The following is a 15,331-nucleotide window of genomic DNA, read 5'->3' as shown; positions in this document are numbered from 1 at the left end:
CATCCTCATCAAGAGGAGCACAGAGGCTGAGAGGAAGAGGCACAGGACTTGGGAGACACCCTGTAGCAGTGGTGTCCAGAAAGGCCAGGGAAGGAGAGGGGTACCCACAGAGTGAAAAGAGATTTCCCAAAGCTAAATGTGAAGAAAGGACAAAGGCAGATCAAAGTGGCCATGAAGCAGCTGAGATTGGGTCTTAAGGAAGGAGAGCAGTTTGGTGGAGTTGGTGTTAATGCGTTGTTTGTATTCACAGAAGAGCTTTGCAAAAGTGGCTTCTGGTATGGAAGAGGAGCCCTCGGGGATCGTGAGGCAAAGAAGCAAAACATTCCAGTCAGTGGCTCCTCGAGGTCTATTTGGTCATCTGTTGGCAGGAACCTGACACAGCCTGGAAGGCTTGGCATGGACAGTGGCAGTCTGCAGGGCCTGCGGGGTTGTTCCTTCAGTCTGCAGGGCTGTTCCTTCAGGTGTCCCTGAGAGCCGGAGCCTTCAGGTGTCCCAAGAAGTCTTTGGAGCCAGACACAGTGCGGCAGCCAGGTGCAGACAGGGCAGGCAAGGAACAGGGGAGGTGGTAGAGGAGATGCAGGCATTGAGGAAAGAGACTCGCAAGCATATGGCTGAGGCACATGGGTCAGCAAGGCTGGCTGTCAGGGTGAGGACTTCCTCCATTAATGTGAGCATAGAGGGGAGGAAGGAAAGAAGGAAGGAAGGAAAGGGAAAACAGCTCTGCAGTGTTTGGGAGTGCCCTGAAAATGAACTCTGACCCCTGTGTATAATTTCCAGCCTCTGTTGATTTGCAGATTTCTGCAAGGTGGTAACAGGAGAGAAACCAAGACAATAAGGGAGATACCAAGAAAAGCCAAAGCTCATCTTGAATTGACACTGGTCATTGTGGTGTCAGACAACAAAAAGGCTTTTTTAAATATGTCAACAGCAAGGAAGGTCAAAATAAAACATTGAATGGATACTTGAAGATTGTCACCTTACAAGTAAGGATGAGGAAAAGGTGGAGACATTTAATATTTTTTGTTTGTTTGCCTCAGTTTTTAATATTGATTGTAGAGCTTGGGCTGCCTAGTCCTCTAAGTTGGAGGATGATGACTGGGGGAGCAGTGACTTTCCATTTGTGGTCACTGAAATTATAAGGGACCAGTTGTGTCAGTTGAATGTTCATTATTCCAGGGGGCCTGATGGGATTCACCCCAGAGTACTGAGGGAGTTAGCAGTTACTATAGTTGGAACCCTCTCAACAGTTTAACAAAGGTTTTGGGAATCTGGGGAAGTCCCTTATGACTGGAAGCTAGCCAAAGTTATACCAATCTATGAGAACTGCAGGAGAGAAGACCCAGAAAACTACAGATCTACTAGTCTAACCTCACTACCTGGAAAAATTACTGAGAAGATTATCCCAAGGGCTATGGAAAGACATTTCAAGAACAAAGCTATTATCAGACATAGTCAACAAGGGTTCATGAAGGCAAAGTCATGCCTTAGTAATCTGATATCCTTCTACAATAAGATCATCTACTTAGTGAGTGAAGGGAAGGCAATGGGAGTTATATTTTCATATTTCAGTAAGGCTTTTGATACCATCCCTCATAATATCCTTCTGGATAGATTGTCCAGCTGTGAAATGAACAGGTTCACGCAATGCTGGGTTAAGAACTGGCTCAATGGTAGGGTTGAAAGCCTAGCCACATACCTTCCTGCTACCACAGGCAACGGCTATCTCTTTCAAGTGCCTCCTTCTTGCCTCCCTCCTATTTGCTCCATCTTGTCCCCCCTTGAGACACATCCTTCCCCCGTTCCCATTGGCACAAAGATGGAGCTTTGTGTGTCACCTTGGAAGGCCTCACTTCAAACACTTAAACATTTCCTCCCATTGTGAGCAAAATCCAGCTAAGGTCACACTTAAGCCACCATGGCTGGTTATGTTGGCTTCCACCAGAGCTGCTCTCCAGGGACAGTTCACTGTGCCACCAAACAGACAGCATGAAAAGAGTACTGTGTGCAGATGGACAAACGAGTCTTGAGGTTTGGGATGACCAGCGGTTTTGTGATGGGCAGAGAAACCAGCACAGATGCAGGGACACAGGAACACCTCTAGACATTCACTGGTGATGCTCCAGAGCAGAAGGATGGTATGAAAAGGAATGAGACTCCTCTCTGCAGCAAACAGAAAGTCTTCCCCAGTCTCCAGCTGATGGAGGTTTTTCACTTGCTGAGGGTTTAGCTGATGCCCAGATGTAGGGTTGAGAAGGGAGTTTCCCTCCCCAGGCTGTTTTGCCTAGCCGGTAAAACCACAAGAGTGATCACATCTCTCAAGAAGAGCCCTATTCCCCAACAGTGGTCATCAGTGTAGGCGGTTGGAAGCAGGTTAGTAGATGCATCTTCTTAATACTGACTCCCAGTCCCAGGTAATTTCATGAGTTCATGTAGCAGCTCTCAATAGCTCTTTGCTGGCCTTATTGATTCCTTCCTCATGACCCTGGACATAGACACAGCTGTAAAAGATATCACAGCATGTTCTTAATAGTACTTGTCCCTGTTACACAGGCCAGGTAGGGAGAGAGCCAGCCCCATGACAAGCCCCAGGTGTCCTTACTGGGCAGGCTCAGCTCAGAGCTCCATGCAAACTGTGATGAGAGGGAGCTGGTCTTCACAACACCCGCACCTTCCTGTATAAAGCTGCATGCTGCAGGCACCAGTGTGGTTTCAGCGCACACAGGTAGACAGCGCTGTCCTGGAGCTTGGCATCTTGCACATGGAGAAGCACCTGGGAGTCCTCCATGGAGAGCACAGAGGAGAACCTCCCAGAATCCTCATGAAACTTGTACGTGCTCACCTGCAGCAAGAACTGAGGGGACTGATTCGGGCGCTGCTGATACCAGAAGATGTAGAAAGTAGAGAAGCTGGTGGAGAAATTGCAGTGCAGAGTTGCATTGTGTCCCACCTGGATGGCGGTTTCTTGTGCAAACTGCAGCACAGAGTCCTTCTGTGCATGACCTGCAAAGCCAGAACAACATTTCAGCACTGCTTGAAGGTGTGTCTGTTCTCCCCCTCTCTCTCCTGTGTCTCTCATTTCACCAACTTGCTCACTGTCTCCTCTCTCCATCTCCCTTTTCATGGGCTGTAAAATGCTGAGCTAAGTACACAAGCACTCTTCTTTCTGCAGATGCTATTCAATTCCCATACCCAAGTCTGTCAGCTTACAGCCTTTTTAGCAGTATCTCACCAGGCTTTGAGTCTATCTGTTCTCTCTCTCCCTCAGCTCTATTAACAGTTTGTCTCTCTTCCTGCAGCACAAGAGACGAGCCATTCCTGCCCTTCCTCACTTCATCATTACTTACTGCAATGTTTACTCCGTAACTTCACCTGACCTGATATGTCCTTGCTTTGTCCTCGTGCAGCATCTCTGTTCTTGTATGGTCTTAGCCTTCTTTCCAAGTCTACAGAGGATTATGTCCATCTCCACATATGCTGACAGCATTTTGTCGAGGACATCTTAGGAGGGCACAAGCTCCTATCTACCATTCTGGTCTGTTCCCTAGCAATGACCTCTCTTTCACCATCCATACCTATGAACAATGCATGTAAGAATGCTAGGCATCTGCAAAGGAAACGTGCAGATGCTTATTCATCCCTGCACACTTCTTGCTCCTGACATCTCCCAGACTGTCTCCTGTACTGGTCTGCAGCCCCTGATCTCACTACAGAAAACACTTGCAGTTCTTCCAGGGAGGCAGGACTCCAATTTCCCCCTCCAGAAATGATGGGATGCCATCTTGCCCCTAGCTTGCCCTCCTGAAAGTCACATCTCACCAAAGTCTGACAGTGCCATCAAGGCTGCCAGAAAAAGCAGGACCATGTCACGCTCTCGCCTTCACAGGGTGCCCACGGAGTGCCTGGAAAGAAGGAGCTCAAGCTTCCGAATTCACTTCCCCCTCTGCCAGCTCAAAGCAGCCTCTAAACCTCAGCACAGAGGGTGGAGCAAAGCTCTCCCCCTGCTGCTCCTTGGGGCTCACCTCTGCCACAGCAAGGCTCTCAAGAGAGGGATGGACTAGTGGTTAAAGCAGTCAGAAAGGAATCCAGCCAATCTTTGCTATGCCCCAGGTTCCCTATGGCCAGGGACAGGTTTTCCAGCACTGTGAGCTTCACACTTGTGCAGTTAGCTCACAGCTGCAGGCCTGTGAAGGCTAGGACATTTCACTTGGTCAGCGGTAAGGCAAAAGGACACCAACATGGCCACTGTGTGCTTCCCTCTTTTTGCCCCTTCTGGCATGTAGGCAGCCCCAGCAAGGGGCAAGGGTCCCTACTAGCCTCCCGCTGCCATCCAGAACCCAGCCAGACACAGAGGCCTGCACCCAGCTCTGCTGTTAATGGAGAAGGGATGCCTTCTGCTGCCCTTGTCCTCTTCTTCCCTAGGGGCTGCGTGGATGGAGGTATGAACAGGCACAGGCAAAGGCGCCTAGACCCAGGTACCCAACTTTCTCTGCCAGTCTGGTTATACTTCACCTCTTCCCTGGGCAAGGGGGAAGGCTCTGCAAGGAAATATCTCCATTGACAGTGCCAGCTGCAGAAAGCCCCCCCCAGGCAGAGCCACACTCTCCCTCTGGCAGGGAAGGACGCCCCACCACAGCCCTCTGCTCAGCAGTCAGCACCTCTGCACACACAGACGGGAGTGAATCCTGCTCCAAGGGCAGACCTTCAACAGCGCTGACTAGTGCAGCAAACTTCTCAACGCCTCAGTCCTTTGGCAAGATCCAAGGTTCCAAAAGGTGTCACTAGAGGCAGTGTCCAGCAGAGACATTTGTTGTGTTGCCACGACGTCATCTCAGCGCCAGAGGTGCTGGATTTGGGCTTGGGACAAAGCCTGTACAACAAGCTCCTGAAACGAGACCACTGCAGAAAACGGAGGAAACCCAACGTGGCTGTTCCGATGCTCCCTCGGGCCCGTGCTGTTTAACTCCGGGCCCTGCAAGGGGACTTCCAAGCACCGGCAGCGCCCCCACGTGGCTCCGGCTGTGGCTGTGCCCCCGCCTCGCCCCCGCCCCACCTGCCCGGCCCCACGCACTGCGGGGCACCCCCTGACCCCCCCAGCTCCGCAGGCCATCCTGAGGCTCTGGTCAGCCCCCTTCTCCAGCCTTCCTGCATTCTCCGAAGCCCCCTTGTGACCTGCGCTGTCACCACCTGTGTGCCCCGGTTGGGGACCATGCACAAACTGGCCAAGGGTGCCCTCCTTCCGACTGCTCGTGGCCTTAATGAAAGCATTCAGCAGGACTGGATGTCTCTGGCATTGCCAGCTGCTACTCAGGCAGAAGGTGCCCTCCATGCCAATGCTGCTGGTCAGGGCCCCTGGGAAGGGCTCCCAGGAACTACAAACATGGTGCAGATGGGAAGGGAAGGAAGCTTTGCATCTCTGTGGCAAATTTCAACACCTGTCGATTTGCAGGCCTCTCTCTGCAAGCTGTTAGCAACTTGAAAGGAGCAGTGGGAGCAGGACTGTGGGGAGGTCTCTGGTGCCACACACACAGCTCATGCAGTCAGGTGTGCCCCTGCACTCGCTCCTCCACATCGCTGGGTGTGCCGTCCTGCCCCCTCACACCCAGCTGGGTCCGACCCACACCGGACCGCCAGCGTCCTACCCAGAAGAACCGAAGGGGCTCAGTGGGGGCGGGTCAGGGCCGGGCTGGCGGGGCCCCTCCGCCGGGGCTGCGGGGCGAGGTGGTCCCGGCGGGCGGAGCGGCAGCGCCCCCTGGGGGCTGTGCCCCTGCCTCGCCCCCGCCACACACGCCCGGCCCCGCCCGCCACGGTTCCTGCCCGGCCGCAGCCCCGGCTCCTCTCCCCGTGGCTCTCAGGGCGCAGTAATACACCGCCGCGTCCCGAAGCCGGGGCTGGGCGAGCCACAGGGCGCTGGACCGGCGGTCTGCTGCCACCGATAGCCGCCCTGCCGGGTCCGTCACATCTTTGGACCCACTATGAGCCCACACGAAGAACGTGGGTCCTCCGACCGGGAACTGACGGTACCAATAGATGTACTCGTTTGACTGGATGTTGGGGTGTGAGCAGGTGATGTTGATGCCGGTGCCCTCGGTGGTCTCTGCCCGTGGCTCCTGCTGCACCTGGGCTCTGCCTGCAGCCACTGCCAAGAAGAAAAGGAGGAGAAAAATCAGAAAATGGCTTTTTTTTGCACTGAAAGTATCACGCAAGGGGAGAGGAGAGAAGAAAACGGCTGACAGCTGATGGGAGCATTTTCTCAGAAGAAAGCACACAAAGGCATTTCTCTGGGAATGGTTATCTGGGGACCAGGTCGGAGCAGGGCTGTTTGGAAGGAGGGTCCGAGCCGAGCCAGGAGGAGAAGGGAAGCAGGCAGGAATGAGTGGGGGTGTGCCGAAAGGAGAGGAGGAAGGCAGGGAGCAAGGCAAGGTGGGAGGGAACGGCCGGCTGAGCTCGCTGGAGGCAGACGGGACGGCTGCAGAGGGAGGACAGACCGGAGCGAGGTCCGTGAGAAGCCGGCGGGCCAGCAGCGAGGGCAGCCCCGGCCCCCCGCAGCCCCCGTCCCGGCCCCGCCGCCGGCAGCCCCGCGCACCCAGGAGCACCGCGGCCAGCCCCGCCAGCCCTGCGGCCCGGCCCTGCCGCATCCCGCCGCTCCGCCGCCCGCGCCGCGCTGCCCCCGCCAGCCCCGGCTCTGCTCCGCCCGCGGCGCCTCCTCCCCGCCGCCGCCGCCCGGCGCCGCCAGCTCCGCCCCGGGGCCGCTCGGGGGCTGGCCCGGGCTGCGAGTGCTGGGCGCCTGGGGGCGGGCAGGGCTTGGGCTGCTGCCAGCGGGGCTCTGCCCGTCCTGCAGCCCAGCCGGGACGCGGAGGCGGGTGCGGGGAGAGGCTTGAGGGAGCTCCTTCGGCACGGGATAGGAGAGGGGAGGGGAACGAAGTGGGAGGGGGAGAGGGCGTGGAGAAAGCAGCTGCCCGTCTGCAGCGTCCCCAGCAGGAGGGGCAGGCGGAGGGCAGCGGGCCGGGCTAGACTGGGCCTGGTAGCACTGTGCTGCCAAGCGCTGGTCCCCTGGCTGTGGCCGGCACTGCTGGCAGCTCGAATGGTATGGAAACTGAGCACATATCCGGGAGACACACAGACAGGATCATGCACACTCCATTTGGGGAAGACACAGCCGGGCTGGTACCCCCAGTAGCTGCTTTTGGAGACCCCAAACGCTCCTGCCACATTTGCCTGGTGGCTGAGACCCACCTTTCCCTGCTCCAGGAGCTTCAGGGGACCCCCTGGCTCCAGCAGCTGACAGCACAGACCAGGGGCGACCTTGCCCCCAGTCTGACTCCAGCACCTGGTGCCAAATCCACTCCTGCTGCTCCACCAGCAGCTGGCACTTTCTCCTTGCAGCACACATGCACATGGGACAGAGCGAGATTATGCAGAGGTAAGGAAAGATTCCAGAAGAGGACAGGACTTATGGCAGTGCTCAGCCACAAGGCCCAAGAAGCACACAAAGCAGCCCCTTTTACCCCCCTGCTCTGTCTGCCCTGGTGTGCTCCTCCTGGCTCCCCTTGCCCTGCATGTCCCCTCATGGGGTTGTATAGGTCTGTCCTGCACCCATCCCAGCCTGTGTCCTGGCCCACAGCTGTAGGAGGTGCAAGGCCCAGGCTGATCTTCCTGGCAGTGGCACCTGTGGCTTCTTGATAGGCCAACAACTGCTGTGAATGGTGAGGTTTGTCTCTTGTCATTGCCTCTGTGTTTGTCTTCTCTGGTCTCAGTCTCTGTATGCTTGTTGATTGCCTCCTCTTTTCTTAGCATGCCAATTGACAAGGTCCCCAGTGTGATTACCTCAGTGGCATAAACACAGCCACAACCCTGTGTACCCCCCCCCAAGTGGTATGACAGCTCAGGTTTGGTCTCCTCACTGCCTCCCTCATCATCTGTCAGTCAGGCTTGTGTCCGTGCATGTTCTTCTTTCCAGCTTCCTGCTGTTCTCTCTCTCTGCCCCCCTCCCTAGTGCTGAAGGGCTGATTCTAGGGAAGGAAAGAAGGAGCGGGAAGCTGAAAGCTAAGAAAGAAAGGTCCTATCTGCAGAGAAGGCATCGAAAAGCATAACAGGCATCCCGACCAAGACTTGGCAAATGTCAGTAAAGGGGAGGTTGCCAAAGACAAACTGTATGGAAGGATGCAAGGGCTGGTTGGGCACCAGCACCACGAGTGTATTCCCAGTCTGGATCAAGAGGTCAATGACTGAGTCCAGGATGAAGAGCAGCATCTTTCAGCTCTCAGACAAACCCATCAGCAACAAAAGAAACCAGTCTGTAGACCTTCCCCCGCCCCTAGGGGAAGACAGCCGCAGCAGGAGGAAGGAGGAGATGGAGTTGCTGCTCAGGATTCATTGTCCTCCACCCCTCGATATCTTCTGGACAGACAACACAGCAGGGCCTCAGCAAGCCAGGATGTTCCTGCAGAGACAGTAGAAAGTACGATCCCAACCCTGGGCTTCACGTGAGCAGACTTTCCTCTCTTCACTGTGTGTGCACGCCTATGTGTGTGTGTGTGTGTGTGCCTGACTGTACTTCAGTATGCATCCAGGAGTGCCTGTGTGTGGACCGATGAGTTCATGCATCTTTTTACATGAGCAGCAGTGTGCGTGAGTGCTGTTCCCTCCATCAGCTTTTGATGTCATGAGCGATATGAGAACAAGGGGCACACTGGGAATTAACAGAAACAGTGATCTGACAACATCCCACCAAGGCTGAGATGTGGTGATTATGCAGGTTGCCCCAAGACTCCTGAGCAGTCCTAGCCAGTGGTCATCTGAGAAACCCTCCCAGAGGATCACAGGCTGCACCACCAGCACGCACGTAGTCCAACCCTGTGTTCAGAGCGGGTCTCATCAGATCAGGTTGCTCAGGATCAAGTCCAGGCAAAGTTTGAACTCTTCCAAGGATGGAGCTCCCATAGCATCTCTTTGGCAATCTGCTCCAGGCCTTGACCACCTTCAGGGTAATTATTTCTTCCATGCATCTAATCAGAATTACCCATTTCTGAATTTGCTAAAATCTGTGTAGAGAACATTCACAGCCCTCACATTTCCGCAGTGCCAGCCACCTTGTATAGAAGACAATGAAGCTGGGCAGGCATGATTGGCTCTCTGTACAATCAGTTTGGCTGCACCTAATCTCCTTGCTGTTTCCAGCACCCACATAGTCCAACCGTGTATTCAGAGCGGGTCTCATCAGATCATGTTGCTCAGGATTTCTCAGCCTGTCTCCCTGTACATAAAGCTAACGCCATTCTTTTGAACTCTCTAGCTGTGGGGAGAGCAGCTGCGTCCTGGCCTGTAGAGGCAAGGAGGGGGTGACTGCCACCATGCTCTTACACTCTGAATCCTGCTCTATGGAATAAAAGAAAAGAACCAAACTAGAGTAGACCCATCCTTGTTGGGCACTAAAATTGGCAGTAGCACAGGGCGAACTTCCTAGGGCCAGGAGAAGGGGGGACTGCAGACACAGAAGGTTGCATATCAGTGTGTGTGTTGTGGGCATTTCTGGGCCAGGATTGTTCTGTGGTTGTTCAGTTGCTCTCAGGTTCCTTCTTGCCCTGCCTACTCTCTGGAGCTCATGGACAGAGCAGTGGAGAATGCCCTGAGGTGACCAGCACATTTTCTTGTGAGGCGAGCCACACTGATCACACAAGCACGCACCTGCTCTTGCACACCTGTGTCCACACATCATGCCAAAATCTGCACCCACAGACACTTGCACAAATCCAGCACACAGGCGGTGGTGGTTTCACACCAATGGTCAACTAAACAGCATCACATGGCTCTTTCACTTCCCCTCCTCAGTGGAAGCTGTGGGGAGAAAATATAAGCCCTAAAGGGCTTACGACTTCAGATAGGGATAATTACATTAAATTAAGATAGGGAGTTGAGGAGTGAGGAAGGGCTGCTTCTGGGAGGTCTGTCACGTGAGGTGTCTTGTGGGATATGATGTCGGGGCATCATATGGTCTCAAAAGATTCAGAAGTGGAACAGTGTAAGAAACAGCCTTTGCAACAGCCCCAGGCATTCTTCTCCTCATCCTCCCATCAGTCTGCACAATGTGGGAGCATGGTCTGCACACAAGAGCAAGAGTGGCAAGGAAGGTGGCCTATACTCCCTCCTCATCCCAAAGAGTTCCCTGCACAGCCCAGGAGCTGCACAGCCTTGCAGGGTAGAGGTGACTTGCAGACTGAGGGTGAAATCAGCCTGGCCACGCCACACGCAAGGCCCCTCACTGCCCTGGCACACCCCCAGCTCCCATCACACAGGGCCATCCAAGGACAGCATCCGATGCCCAACCCCACCCTGGCTGCTCTGCAGGGCCTGCCTTTCCCCCGCCATGAAGCAGTTCTCGGTCAGTCCAGCCCTCTTCCTGGCATGGCCAACCTCTGTGGTGGTGGACACAGCCGTAGGGATATGTCTAACGCACAAGAAACCATGTCCGATCTCCTGTGTTCCTCCCTGCTTAGGGATTTCCACTTCTCTGGGCGGCTTGGGAGATCCAGTTCTTGTTGAAGCTGTGTGCTAACAACATTATGTTCTGTAGGAATGCCCACCCAGGGACGGTCCATCCTACCAGACCTATGGGGAAAGTCAGAGGACAAAGAAGCTTATTGCATGGGACTGCCATGCTCAGGTGAGTCTCTGACCTCTTGCTTCCAGCCCTCGGTGCAGAGCAGAGCGCGTAGATCAGAATGGGCCATGAGCTTTTTGCAAAGCAAATGGCAAAAGCTGCTTTGTCCATGGGTGCACAGGGAGAACAGTTTGAGGGCAGGGGCTCTTTCACCACCTTCTCCTTCCTTTCAAGCCACTGACACCAGTCCCACTGGGAAAGAGGATCTGGCTGGCAGATCTCGGAGTGCACAGGGGAAGCAGCGCTGCCAGGGGAGAGCTGAGGGCCCCATCCCAGAGCTCCGCCTTGCACAGACACATCCCCTCCCCATCCGGGGTTGTTGCTCAGCCAGGGCAGCTCTGTGCACCAAGGTGTCATGCACAGCGCAGAGGTACAAGGCACTGTCAGAGAGCTCAATTTCCTTCAGCCGCAGAATGCTGGATTTCCCCACAGTGTTCAGCTCCGTGGTGAAACGGCCGTTCTGCTTGGTGCCTGCTGTGTTGTGATATGTGACCAGCTGAGGGGCTTGTCCCTTCTTCTGCTGGTACCAGATCAAGGCATAAAAATAGGAGCTCTGGTACGTGCAAGTGGTCTGGAATGTTTTTTTCTGTTCCACAGTGACTTGTCCTTCTTGCTGGGTGACAGAGGTCTGCCCCATGGCATCTGAAAGAAACCAAATGTCAGCAACTGATCACAGAAACCTAGAGGAGAAGCAAGCTTCTGGATGGGAAGGCTCCCTGTGCCTTAGACTGCAGCAGGATCCCCATCAATATTGGTATCTCTTGGCAGGAGGTCTATGACCAGAGATTAGCATGGATCCCAGAGCAAGGTAATGTTCATTACCTCTCACAGGAACACCCCCAGGGTAGAGCTGTCTTTAGTTCCTTCTCTCCTACTGCCCAGAGTCTCCTGGGAGCAGGTTGTAGTGCTTGGTCCTCCTGAGCTGGGACCAGGACACCCCCAGAAGGGTGAAGGACCTCAGGATTGCCTGCAAACGTTTCATCCTGTTCCCATTCCCTGTCTGCTCAGATGTGGCTCTGAGATCAAGGAATGGCAGGAAAAGGAAGCCCTGGCAGTGCTGACAGGCAGGAGGCAAAGGGGAAACAGGGCGTTGGGCAGGACCTGTGCCAGCCAGGAGAGAGCCTTGGGGGACACCCTAGTGGGATGAGGTCCTTCCATCTCGTTGCATCCACTTTCAAGCATCCTGTGTGTTTGGCTTCCAAAGTAACAAAACCCAACCAACCAACAAACAAACAAAACCAAGCAAAACCAAACAAAAAAAAACCCACACCTTACTTTCCAGCAGTAGGAGCATCTTCATAAAAGAGGTGCAAAACAGTCATGATCTGATACTAGCCATCATTTTCCCAGTAATTCAAGAGCAGCTCCCTGCAGAGAGCTGTTGATGGGGGTGATGGTCTCCTGAGAAGAAGGAGAATCATGCCGCCAGCCACCGGCAATGCTTACCCAGTGGTTGCCTCAGGAAGGCAGCGAGGATGAGATAAACAAGGCGCATTCTGAGACCAATCCTCCTGCATGTGTGAGGGAACCTCAGAAGAGCACACGTCCCCACCACGCGCCCCAGGAGAGCAGAGCTGCAGGAAATGACTCGGCAAGGGGAACAAAGAATGAAAGGGGGAGGAGAAAATGCTTGTTCCTGGACTGTTTGAAATACCTGGCTGGGGTCCTTCTCCATCAGTGACAGTGTTGCTTCTGCAGCCAACATCTGCACAGCTGGGGAACATGGTGGCTCTTTGGTCCCTGTGGTAGGAAGGGTCTGTTCCTGCACTGATCCTTCAGTGGTGTCCTTCCCGCTGCAGTGAGAAACGTCTGCTCTTCTGCACACTCCTGATGGCCCATTTAGAGTCTTCAGGGCTTTTGCCCCACTGGGGTTTTACATCACCTCCTGGGGTCCTCATTTCTCTGGGAATGGTTCTTTTTCTTCTGGGAACAACTTGCACCCTGTTTCTGACCCCTCTCCTATTTCCTTCCTCCACTAGGAAGACCTCCACTAGACCTCCATCTAGGTCTGGAGTCCCCAGCACAAGAAGGATGTCAATCTATTAGAACGAGTCCCGAGGGGGGCCACAAAGATGATCAAGGGGCTGGAGCACCTCTCCTACGAAGAAAGGCTGGGAGAGCTGGGGCTGTTTAGCCTTCAGAAGAGAACGCTCCGGGGTGACCTCACTGCAAACTTTCAGTACTTGAAGGGGACTTGTAGAAGGGATGGAGAGCAACTCTGCTCGGTTGGATGTTGACAGGATGAGGGGGAATGGTTTTAAACTAAATGAGGGGAGATTTAGATGAGAGGATAGGAGGAAATTCTTCACTCAGAGGGTGGTGAAGCACTGGAAGATGTTGCCCAGAGAGGTTGTGAATGCTCCATCCCTGGAGGTGTTCAAGATGAGGTTAGACAAGGCCCTGATCAACCTGATCTATTGGGTGGTGTCCCTGCCTATGGCAGGGGGGTTGGAAGTAGATGATCTTTGAGGTCCCTTCCAACCAAAGCCATTCTATGATTCTATGATTCATTCTATGATTCTACGATCCTTCCTCTACCACCTGGGAACACCACCAAGGTGATCCGCTCTAAGGAGATTGAGTCCTGCAGTGGAGCAGGGGGATCATGGCCTGCAGGGGTTTTCCTACACCAAGGCAGCTGCCAGGAGCTGGAAGTACTCAAGATGGTGGCTGACAAGGCTTGGGTGAAGCCAGGAGCAACCCCACTCTGTTGTACAAAGGCAGCCCCTGGGGAGCGTGAGGGACCAGGAGTGTGGCAAACAGAGTGGGTAAACAAGGCATGGGACAAAACACCTCCTGGGGTCCTCATTTCTCTAGGGATGGCTCTTTTTATTCTGGGTACAACTAGCACCCTGTTTCTAACCCCTCTCCTGTTTCCTTCCTCTACCACCTGGGAACATTGCCTTTTAATCAAGTCTGCAGAAATAAGTGAGGAACCCTGTGGTGCAGCATCCCAGAAGTCTGGCTGTGTCCTGATGGGCTGGGATGAGGTATGGTGTAGTCACTGTATCATACCCCTATCCCTGCCCCTGCCTCACCTGCCCAGCCCCACTGACCCCAGGGCACCGCTTTGACCCCCCAGCTCTGCAGGCCTTTTCCTGCCTTTGCTGCAAGGGCATGCTGCTGGCTCGTGTGTGGCAAGATGCCTCCTGCACCCAAAACCCCTTCCTGAGACTCTGCTTCCTCAGCAGCCAGCCCCCACCCTGCATTACTCTGCGGATGCTTCCTGCCCAAGAGGAAAATCCTTTTCTTTGCTCCTTCGCAACAATCTGAGGCTCTGGTCAGCCCCTTTCTCCAGCCTGTCCGCATTCTCTGAAGCCCCCTTGTGACCTACGCTGTCACCACCTGTGTGCCCCGGTTGGGGACCACGCACAAACTGGCCAAGGGTGCCCTCCTTCCGACTGCTCCTGGCCTTAATGAAAGCATTCAGCAGGACTGGATGTCTCTGGCATTGCCAGCTGCTACTCAGGCAGAAGGTGCCCTCCATGCCAAAGCTGCTGGTCAGGGCCCCTGGGAAGGGCTCCCAGGAACTACAAACATGGTGCAGATGGGAAGGGAAGGAAGCTTTGCATCTCTGTGGCAAATTTCAACACCTGTCGATTTGCAGGCCTCTCTCTGCAAGCTGTTAGCAACTTGAAAGGAGCAGTGGGAGCAGGACTGTGGGGAGGTCTCTGGTGCCACACACACAGCTCATGCAGTCAGGTGTGCCCCTGCACTCGCTCCTCCACATCGCTGGGTGTGCCGTCCTGCCCCCTCACACCCAGCTGGGTCCGACCCACACCGGACCGCCAGCGTCCTACCCAGAAGAACCGAAGGGGCTCAGTGGGGGCGGGTCAGGGCCGGGCTGGCGGGGGAACCCCCGGGGCTGCGGGGCGAGGTGGTCCCGGCGGGCGGAGCGGCAGCGCCCCCTGGGGGCTGTGCCCCTGCCTCGCCCCCGCCACACACGCCCGGCCCCGCCCGCCACGGTTCCTGCCCGGCCGCAGCCCCGGCTCCTCTCCCCGTGGCTCTCAGGGCGCAGTAATACACCGCCGCGTCCCGAAGCCGGGGCTGGGCGAGCCACAGGGCGCTGGACCGGCGGTCTTCTGCCACCGATAGCCGCCCTGCCGGGTCCGTCACATCTTCGGACCCACTATAAGCCCTCACGAGGAATGCGGGCCCTCGGCCTGGGAGCTGATGGTACCAATAGATGGTATCATATGACTGGATGTTTGCGTGTGAGCAGGTGATGTTGATGCCGGTGCCCTCGGTGGTCTCTGCCCGTGGCTCCTGCTGCACCTGGGCTCTGCCTGCAGCCACTGCCAAGAAGAAAAGGAGGAGAAAAATCAGAAAATGGCTTTTTTTTGCACTGAAAGTATCACGCAAGGGGAGAGGAGAGAAGAAAACGGTTGACAGCTGATGGGGGCATTTTCTCAGAAGAAAGCACACAAAGGCATTTCTCTGGGAATGGTTATTTGGGGACCAGGTCGGAGCAGGGCTGTTTGGAAGGAGGGTCCGAGCCGAGCCAGGAGGAGAAGGGAAGCAGGCAGGAACGAGTGGGGGTGTGCCGAAAGGAGAGGAGGAAGGCAGGGAGCAAGGCAAGGTGGGAGGGAACGGCCGGCTGAGCTCGCTGGAGGCAGACGGGACGGCTGCAGAGGGAGGACAGAGGGGAGCGAGGTCCGTGAGAAGCCGGCGGGC

This window comes from Anser cygnoides, chromosome 22 (assembly GCF_040182565.1).
Source record: "Anser cygnoides isolate HZ-2024a breed goose chromosome 22, Taihu_goose_T2T_genome, whole genome shotgun sequence".
In the NCBI taxonomy this organism is placed as follows: Eukaryota; Metazoa; Chordata; class Aves; order Anseriformes; family Anatidae; genus Anser; species Anser cygnoides.
Note: the sequence above shows the minus strand (reverse complement) of the source record.